A 9,829-nucleotide genomic window follows, 5' to 3' on the forward strand; every position below is an offset into this window, starting at 1 on the left:
TAGAGGTATGTTTGCAGCACTTCAAAATCTCACACCAGTCCACCACACGTCATTGTTCTCTCGCCACTGCTAATGACTTCTGCCAGGAGTAGGCAACATGCAGCCCTGTTGCTATGTGTGGGTCTGGATGGGTGGTAAGGATGGTAAAGGTATAAAGGTAAAGGACCCCTGGATGGTTAAGTTCAGTCAAAGGCGACTATGGGGTATGGTGCTCATCTCACTTTCAGGCTGAGGAGCTGGTGTTCGTCCACAGACAGCTTTCCGGGTCATGTGGCCAGCATGAATAAACCGCTTTTGGTGCAATAGAACACTGTGACGGAAGCCAGAATGCATGGGAATGCCGTTTACCTTCCTGCCACAATGGTACCTATTTATCTACTTGCACTGGTATGCTTTTGAACTGCTAGGTTGGCAGAAGCTGGGACAGAGCAACAAGAGCTCACCCTGTGGCGAGGATTTTGAATGGCCAGACTTCTGATCAGCAAGCCCTGAATCAGTGCCACCTGTGCCCCTTAAGGATGGAAAAAATGGGTACAAAAGTGGTTGGCACTGCAGAGGGAGAGAGAAAGTAAGTAAGTAAGGGAGTGTCAAAAGAGAAAAAATATAAAATGGGGTGGAGAGAGAGAGATAAAGGGGGCAGCAGAGGGGGGGAAATGGGGCACCAAAAGAGAAAGAGAGAAAAGGGCACCCCAACCCTTTAAGATCTTGCTCCATCCACTGCTGGCATGTAGCTCCATACAGATTGGCTTTGAGGGAATGCAGTCTTTGACAACCTCCCAGTCCTATGGACCTCACAGAATATGTCTGAAATGTGTCCCAGATTCTTTGCGGTGCATGCAGGTTTCACACCCAGTGGGCATCATCATCAGTAGCCATGTCAATGGGATGTAGGGATGGGGATGAATTTGTTCTGAATTCTGGCACCTCTTCGGTGATCATGCAGCAAGCATGTAGGTGCAACGATGAGTGCCAAAAGTGGTGTTGGTGCAAAGAAGAGAAGGTGGGTGTTCCCTTAAAAAAAGTTCAATAGCTCAACAACCTCTGACACCTCCTTTTCTATGTAAAAAAAGCCCTGATCCTACCTAATTTGCACATCTTAAAACAGCTCCCAAAATGAAATGACGCTATCCTTTGAAATCCATGCTTCTCTGGGTTTTGCTATACAGCTCTCCAACCAAGTGAACATGTGCCACAATAAAGTGTACATAAAAATGCATGCATTTGTTAAAACAATGCATAACAAAACCCAATTACATTAAAAAAAATACGTTTGTGAAAATATGCACGTTAGGTAAAAATGCCTACCAAAAAGCATGTAATGTGCACTTAAAATGCTGGTTAATTTCTTTTTGGTAAAGGAAAAAAATTGTGAACTACTGTGGAAATGTGACGGCTGAGAAAATGACAGATTTGCCCATCCCTAATGAACAGAGGGGGACACGGGTGGCGCTGTGGTCTAAACCACAGAGCCTAGGGCTTGCCGATCAGAAGGTTGGCGGTTCGAATCCCTGTGATGGGGTGAGCTCCAGTTGCTCGGTCCCTGCTCCTGCCCACCTAGCAGTTCGAAAGCATGTCAAAGTGCAAGTAGATAAATAGGTATCGCTCCGGCGGGAGGGTAAATGGCGTTTCCATGTGCTGCTCTGGTTCGCCAGAAGCAGCTTAGTCATGCTGGCCACATGACCCAGAAGCTGTACGCTTGCTCCCTCGGCCAATAAAGCGAGATGAGCGCCGCAACCCCAGAGTAGGCCACGACTGGGCCTAATGATCAGGGGTCCCTTTACATTTAATGAACAGAGGACACTGTGTTCCATTGGTGAATCCCCCAAGAGCCTTAAATTGGTTAAATATTAAAACCAGTTGGATAATTTTGGGGGTGGGTCTTTCAAAAGTGCCAGAGATTATATCCAGCACTGCTTGAAACTCCATGGATGCAGTGTGAATCTGTACTTGCTAAAGCAACCTCCTGCTGGATGGCTTTTGCTGGGCCATCAAGCCTAAGCAGTTGTCCAGTAGGTACACAGGGTTCTGAGGGCATTGTACTTCTGAGCAATGGTCTGGGCCTTTCTGTGGGTCGATGGCCAGTGATGTAGCTCTTCTGGAAATTTTTCATCAAAACACATTTTGGGTAGTGTGAAGATCTGATGCTCTAAATCAGTTGGTATCTGGTTTAGGCATGTTTGCCTTAGATTTTGTAAGCAAAAATTTAAAAAGAACGCACACCTTCTAAATATTTTGTGTGTGAATATATGACGTGTTCCCCCCCCCCCCGCACCCCCAGTGCAACTCAAAGTAGCTAATCTGAAATATTCTGAAGGGCTATAGCTCAGTCCTAGATTCAATCTCCAACACCTACAGGTAGGGCTGAGAAAGTCTCAGAAAGACACTGCCAGTCAGAGTAGGTAATACTGAGCCAGATGGACCAATGGTCCGTTTCAGTATAAATCACCTCCCTCTGCTCCTGTCTCTCCAGTAAATCCAGATCTACTTTCTGCTCAGTCCCTGGAGTAGACAACAATGAACTTGATGGATCCAGTAGTCTGACTTGGAAGAAGAGAGCAGCTCCCTATGTTCCTTGTAATTGGGGATGTTATGAGCAGCCTCCCGCCCTTCATCTGTGGCTGTGTGCCAAGTGCTGGCCAATCAGAGCTTGAGCAACCTCTCATAAAGTCCCTGTCCCGCCAGGGTGGAAGGCTTTGCCCGTGCCTGCGTGGGAGAGGAACTTTCTTTGCACGCACGGATTCTGTCTCCAGGTGTTTCCTCCAAAGAGCTCTTTAGCAAGAGCTATTTCTGCCTCCCCAAATTAGCCACCTAATGATCCTAATTTGAGGCCTAGAGACAGGAGCTACCCAGGTAATGATGCACCAAAGGCTGCCAGCTTCCTGGTTAGAGAATGCCGCTTCTTTTCTTTGTCTAGTCATTGATGTGTAGCTATGGAGGGACTGCGCAGAAGGAAGGAATGAGAACTTTGGGGTGCTGCCCTGCACCGGTACAGTTCCACCTCTGTTCAGCTTCTTTTTACCTGTTTTCCAGCATTTTCAGCTAGCCCAAGAACCATGCTTATACTGAGTCAGGCCACTGGTCCACCCAGCACAGTGGACCCTAGCTACACCTCGGGTCGTCTATGCAGCATCCTCCAAACAATTCCATCATCCCTAAACACTGGCCTTGCTGGCTGCAATCTGATGGGACGGCTAGATTGAACTTGGCTAAACAGATGCTCTTAACACTGAGCTACAGCTCTTCCCTTAGGCAGAGGAATAGAGAAAGCCGCTGTTATGTACTGAGTTGAATAGGATCCAAACTGCAGCAGTCGGATTGGTCCTAGAACAATAGGATCCAAATTGCAGCAGTCTGATTGGTCCTAGAACAATAGGATTCAGAATGCAGCAGTCTGATTGGTCCTAGAACAATGCAGCAATATGATTGGTTGGCAGGAACCACCCAATCATGCTCCAGATATAAGTGAATCCACAACCTGATTGGCTTACAGTAGAATTCCAGAATTAGCCAATCATGTGCAGCCCATTGTGTAAATAATGTATATAAAGCAGATACTTTGAGGGGACATTCATTCATTCCTCCTCACCACTATGAGCTGAATAAAGAGCATGAAATCACTTTGCGACTCTGAGTATATTTCAGCCGCTTTATACGGAGGTGGCCTATCTAGCTCAGTGCTGCCTGCAGTGGTTGGGACAGCTCTCTGGGAATTTGGAGAGAGAGTCCTAGTGCTACTGTTGTAAACAAAATCTGCCCTTTTTTCCCTTATAGGGTACCCAAGAGCCCATATAGAGTCCTTACATAGGTTCCCTATTGGTAGGAGAAAATAACAGAGGCAAACCAGAGAATATTGAGAAGCAAAGCAACTAGTAAGCTTGATCTTTATTGATCTGTTGCAACAGGGTGCTCCCCTCACCCGCAGGAGAGAGGAGGGACTCAGAACAATGGCACGCAAGGCCTTATAAAGACTTTTGAAATTGCCACCCTGTAGATCCAGACCACCCCCCAGATACATCATGCCTACATCACAGAAAAGGCGGTCTAAAACAGAAAATTGAATGTTGTTTTTCCTGTTTGCCAGGTTGTTTTTCCTGATTGCCTTTAAAATGCTGATTACTCAATTCCTGAGACAATGGGAAGGTTCCCTGACCCCGCCCCCCTTGCGGGGAAAACATTTGGTCAGTTTGGGAATCAAAATGGTTTCAGGTTGTTCTTCCTGTGCTGATCTATGTACATGCTTGGTTGGTACACTTATGAACATTACCATATAGGGAAGCGGGTGGTGCTGTGGGTTAAACCACAAGAGCTAGGGCTTGCCGATCAGAAGGTCGGCAGTTCAAATCCCCGCCACGGGGTGAGCTCCCGTTGCTCGGTCCCAGCTCCTGCCTACCTAGCAGTTCGAAAGCACATCAAAGTGCAAGTAGATAAATAGGTACCACTCCGGCGGAAAGGTAAACGGCATTTCCGTGCGCTGCTCTGGCCTGACAGAAGCGGCTTAGTCATGCTGGCCACAAGACCTAGAAGCTGTACGCTAGCTCCCTTGGCCAATAAAGCGAGATGAGCGCCAAAACCCCAGAGTCGGTCACGACTGGACCTGATGGTCAGGGGTCCATTTACCTTTACCTTTAAGACCTCAAAATTCCTATCACAATATCCAGAAATGAACCTGGGACTTATGCATGCAAAGCAGATGCTCTACCACTTAGCCATGTCCCTTCCCTTAACCCTCTTATGAACGTAAGAAGGGCCTTGCAGGGTCAGGAAAAGGGCCCTTCCAGTCCAGCATACAGCACAGTGGCCAACAAGAGGCCCCTGGGAACCCTGCAAGCGGGACCTGACACCTGACTGCAGCTGCTCTCTCCCCACTTGTGATTGCCAGCAACTGGTATTCAGAGGCAGACTGCACCTGACCATGGAGGTTTCATTGTCTCCTGATCTGTGGGGAGAGTGCCTGGCCTGCCAGTCCCCCACAACCCACCCCAGTGCTCCTCCTCTCTGCATTTGCTTTGCAGCTCAGAGGCCTCAAGCCCTGAGGGGTGTGAGGTTTCGCACTGTTGTACATGCTGTTCCCAGCAAGGCTGAAGGCTGCTTGGCTGTCCTTCCTGGTTAATCCTATTTGCTTGGGGAGGATACGCAGCAAGGCTGCCTTTCCAGAAGCTAACTTGAGAAAGCAGGAGAAGCTGGGGTGGGGAAAAGATATGAAGGGGGGGGGGGCAGAACACTTGCTTTGCATGCAGAAGGTCCCAGGTTCAGAAGGCCCTAGGTTCAATGTCCATCAGATATCCAGGGACAACTGGGAGACACTCCTGCCTGAAGTCCTGGAGAGCCACTGCCTGTCAGTGATGGCAATGCTGACTCCAAAAGACCAAAGGTCTGACTTGGCACAAGTTCCTGTTCACAGTTATGAGGACTGGAGTCTCGCTTTTATACGAGACAGTAGTTCAGTGGCTGAGCATCTGCTTCAGATGCAGAAGGTCCCAAGTTCAATGCACAGGGTGGCTACCCTTGCAAAATTCAGAGAACTGCAATTTTTGAAGGGTCACTGGGCTTCGCTTCTCATATTGTTTTGGAAATAGGGGGTGGTGGTTCGGCTTTAACTGCGAACTGAATTGAATTTCTCCCCCCACCCCACCCCGCCGTCCCTAACTCTCCACCCCACCCATCTTCCTTATGTAAGAACTGTTGCTGCTGGCCAGTTTGTGTATTACACACACACACACACACACACACACACACACACACACACACACACAAACACAGTCAGTTGATGTAATCATATTGCTGCCTCCCAAGGCCTTTGGGGATTTGTCTTCTGCAGCTACATTCCCAAAGTGAAACATCTAGATTGTGCCATGGTCACACTAGTTTCTACACACATTCTTGCCTGCCCCTCTCTATCCTTCCTCCAGGCGAGAAAGAAGCATGATCAGAGCTCAATGATGCATCCCAGCCGGGGGAAAGTAAGCAAGACGCAAAGCAGGGCCAGTGAGGGGTATGTCCTGAGGAGAGAGGGTTTGTATTGGGGGCAGGTGTGTGTGGGCTAAGGAGACTCTAGGTTTTGTAGAGTGGGCATGTGGCCTGGGGAGAGGGAGTACATCCTGAGGGTACAGTGGTATACCTCAGGTTAAGTACTTAATTCGTTCCGGAGGTCCGTACTTAACCTGAAACTGCTCTTAACCTGAAGCACCACTTTAGCTAATGGGGCCTCCCACTGCCGCTACGCCACCACCACACAATTTTTCTTCTCATCCTGAAGCAAAGTTCTTAATCCGAGGTACTATTTCTGGGTTAGCGGAGTCTGTAACCTGAAGCGTCTGTAACCCAAGGTACCACTGTATTTCCTTTGGGGAAGAGGTGTGTCTTGGAGAGAGGGTGTGTGGTCTGGATGGAGGAGGTGTGACCTGGGGAGAGGGGTATGGACTGGTGAAGTGTGTGTGCATCTCGGGGAGAGTTCTGTGGGCCAGACAGAGAGGTCTGGAGGCCTGTATTCTGTCTGTTGGGCCTGAAGCTTCCCAACCCTACTCTAACATATCAAGAATGTAGAAGCAGCTATCAAGTGTGGTATGACGGTCAGCGGTACTGGAGCAGGACAGGGGGTTGTAGGAAGAAAATAAATGCTAATTGTCCACTTCATTGCTGAAGTAGTACCATGACAGTAAAGGCCTCCCCTTCCCTGAATAGAAAACGTTCAAGGTCTAAAATTACTTAGTTGCCCCACAGAGTGGACATAACTGGCAAATTATTGTCCATAACGCTCCCCCCCCCCCCCCCCGGTTTGGGGATTGCCTTGTTAAAATGCTGTTAGTGTGATGACTTGCAAGCAGTTTTGGTGCCTCGGGTTCTTCCTAAAAGTTAAATCTTGGGCAGTGGTGGCAGTGGTAGAGGAATGGATGCTTCTTGTTCCCATTGCACAGACATGGAAAACCAGATGCCTGATGGGCATTAAGACATTATATCAAAGGCTCACGACTTTACACTGCCACTTCGCCAAAATGATTTTGTACAGCTGTGAATGGTGCAGAGAAGAGCGATCGGGATGGTGGGACATCTGGTGGGCAACTGTGAGACCAGGATGCTGGGCTAGGTGGGCCCCCTTTGGCCTGATCCCGCATCAGGACTCTTCCTATGTTGTTACGTTTTGGAGTGGTGGTTGCTTGTTCTCTGAAGAATTTGTAAAAGAAAAAAGAAGCCCTTCAAGCTACTAGTCCACAAAAAGACAGCAGGATCCTGTGCAAAAAGACTCCATTGTCAAGGAGGGAGACAATTAGGAAGAAAACAGGCAACCCAGAGTGGGGGATAGCTGCCCCCTAGTGTGGTTTTGCTGGTTGGTGCCGATGGGACTTGTAGTCCAAAACCTTTGGAGGCTATCAAGTCTATGAAGTCTGGTTTATTATGTCCCCTACCAAGTTAAAGATGAACAGGATGATGACTCCTTGGTTTTTAATTTTGGGTGGGCGGAGCCAGCATTGCCTGACAATGTTGTTATCTACAGTTCAAAACACACCTCGGCAGCTGCAGGGTATGTGAAACGGCAGACTGTGCTTCATGTTCACGTACACACATTATTTACCTTTGTGTGCCTTTAATGTGAAATACACATCCACTTTCCCGCTTTGAGATTTAGCCCCCATCTGCACCATACAGTATCATAGCACTTTAAACAGTCATGGTTTCCCCATAAAACCTTGGGAATTGTAGTTTGTTAAGGGTACTGAGCAAGGGACGCGGGTGGCGCTGTAGGTAAAACCTCAGTGCCTAGGACTTGCTGATCGTATGGTCGGCGGTTTGAATCCCCGTGGTGGGGTGAGCTCCCGTCGTTCGGTCCCAGCTCCTGCCCACCTAGCAGTTCGAAAGCACTCTTAAGTGCAAGTAGATAAATAGGGACCGCTTTATAGCGGGAAGGTAAACGGCATTTCTGTGTGCTGCGCTGGTGCTGGTTCGCCAGCTGCAGCTTCGTCACGCTGGCCACGTGACCCGGAAGTGTCTTCGGAAGGTGCCGGCTCATGGCCTCTAGAGCGAGATGAGCACGCAACCCTAGAGTCGGACACGACTGGCCCGTACGGGCAGGGGTACCTTTACCTTTACTAAGGGCACTGAGCAATAGAGAAAGAGAGAGAGAGAGAGGTGCCAGTACGCACCATGATGTTGTTACAGTAAGTACCACACTTTTAACATTTGGGTGAAAAAGGTACTGGTGCTGCATACCCTTTAGTACCCCCCCCCCAAAGCACTGAATTGCTAGGCAACTCCCTATTCCCCTCACAGAGCTATAATTCCCATAGTTCCCTGTGAAGAAGGTTTGGTTGTTAAAGCACTCTGAAGTTGTAGCTCTAGGACAGGGGTCAGCAACCTTTTTCAGCTGTGGGCTGGTCCACCGTCCCTCAGACCATGTGGTGGGCCGGACTATACTTTTTTTTGGGGGGGGGGGAAATGAACAAATTCCTATGCTCCACAAATAACCCAGAGATGCATTTTAAATAAAAGCACACATTCTACTCATGTGAAAACACTAGGCAGGCCCCACAAATAACCCAGAGATGCATTTTAAATAAAAGGACACATTCTACTCATGTAAAAACACTGATTCCTGGACCGTCCGTGGGCCGGATTTAGAAGGTGATTGGGCCACATCCGGCCCACGGGCCTTAGGTTGCCTACCCCTGCTCTAGGAAGAGGAATAAGGGTCTCGGAACAACTCTGTGCCCATAACAAACTACACTTCCCAGGATTCTTTGGTGGCAAGAGGGGGGGGAGCCATGATCATGAAAGTAGCACGGTATTGCTTTATAGGTATAGGGCAATGGGATCAAAATCAGGATGAACACCCATTGTCCTATAACAATGAGCCAGTGCATAAAATGGTTAGTGTTGGACTAGGACCCAGGAGACCAGGATTCAAACCCCCACTTGGACAATCTTGGGCCAGTCACTACCTCTCAGTTTGAACTCACTCACAGGGTTGTGGTGGGGATTAAATGCGGTTGGAGGGGGGGAACCCTGCACACTAGTTTGAGCTCCTTGGAGAAAAAGGTGGGAGATCAATAACGTAATGTAATGTAACGTAACGTAACAACATCCTTGCAAACAAATCAGAATAGATGCTCAGTAAAGAGTGGGCATCATATGAGAGCCAGTGTGGTGTAGTGGTTAGAGTGTCAGACTAGGACATGGGAGGCCAGGGTTTGAACCACCATTCAGCCATTAAGTTCACTGGATGACAGTCACCGCCTCTCAGCCTAACTTACCGCACAGGGTTGTTGCGGGGATTAATTGAGGAAGGGAACAACCACATATTGCCTTTAATCCTGACATTGCACAGCCCAACGTCCTTCCCTCTGACAGTGGCCATTTCCCCAAGATGCCCTACATGATATACGCGTTTTGCTTGTGCATGCCTTGGACACCCTCAGGCCAAAACCCTCTTGACGAACCACAACATTTGCAAAGGGCAAAAGTTCGGCATTGTCGAGCTGAGATTTGATCCTGGAGGAGGAGCGGCGGCAGCAGCTCTGGGCCGGTTCCAGCCTTGGTGTGGGACTTCCCAGTTTTTTGTAGGGATATGGAAATAAACTGAGGGTGAGGGGAGTCAAAGGGGGGTGGGGAGAGAGAAGAAAGCCTTGAAGCACACCAACATGTGCACACCACACAGCCCCTGTTTTACTGGGGGGGGGGGGAGAAAACCCTTCCTTAATGTTGTGGGTTTTTCATGTGCATGCAATGCTTGGCCTGACTCCAGGCTGAAGCCTGGCCCCGCCACCAATGGGGGCTGCTCCCAGCCAAGGGGGCTGGAAGAAAAGAGAAAGGGGGTGGGAGGTGGGGAGAGGCAGAG

This window comes from Podarcis gaigeae (assembly GCF_964106915.1).
Source record: "Podarcis gaigeae genome assembly, chromosome: Z".
NCBI classification, from domain to species: domain Eukaryota; kingdom Metazoa; phylum Chordata; class Lepidosauria; order Squamata; family Lacertidae; genus Podarcis; species Podarcis gaigeae.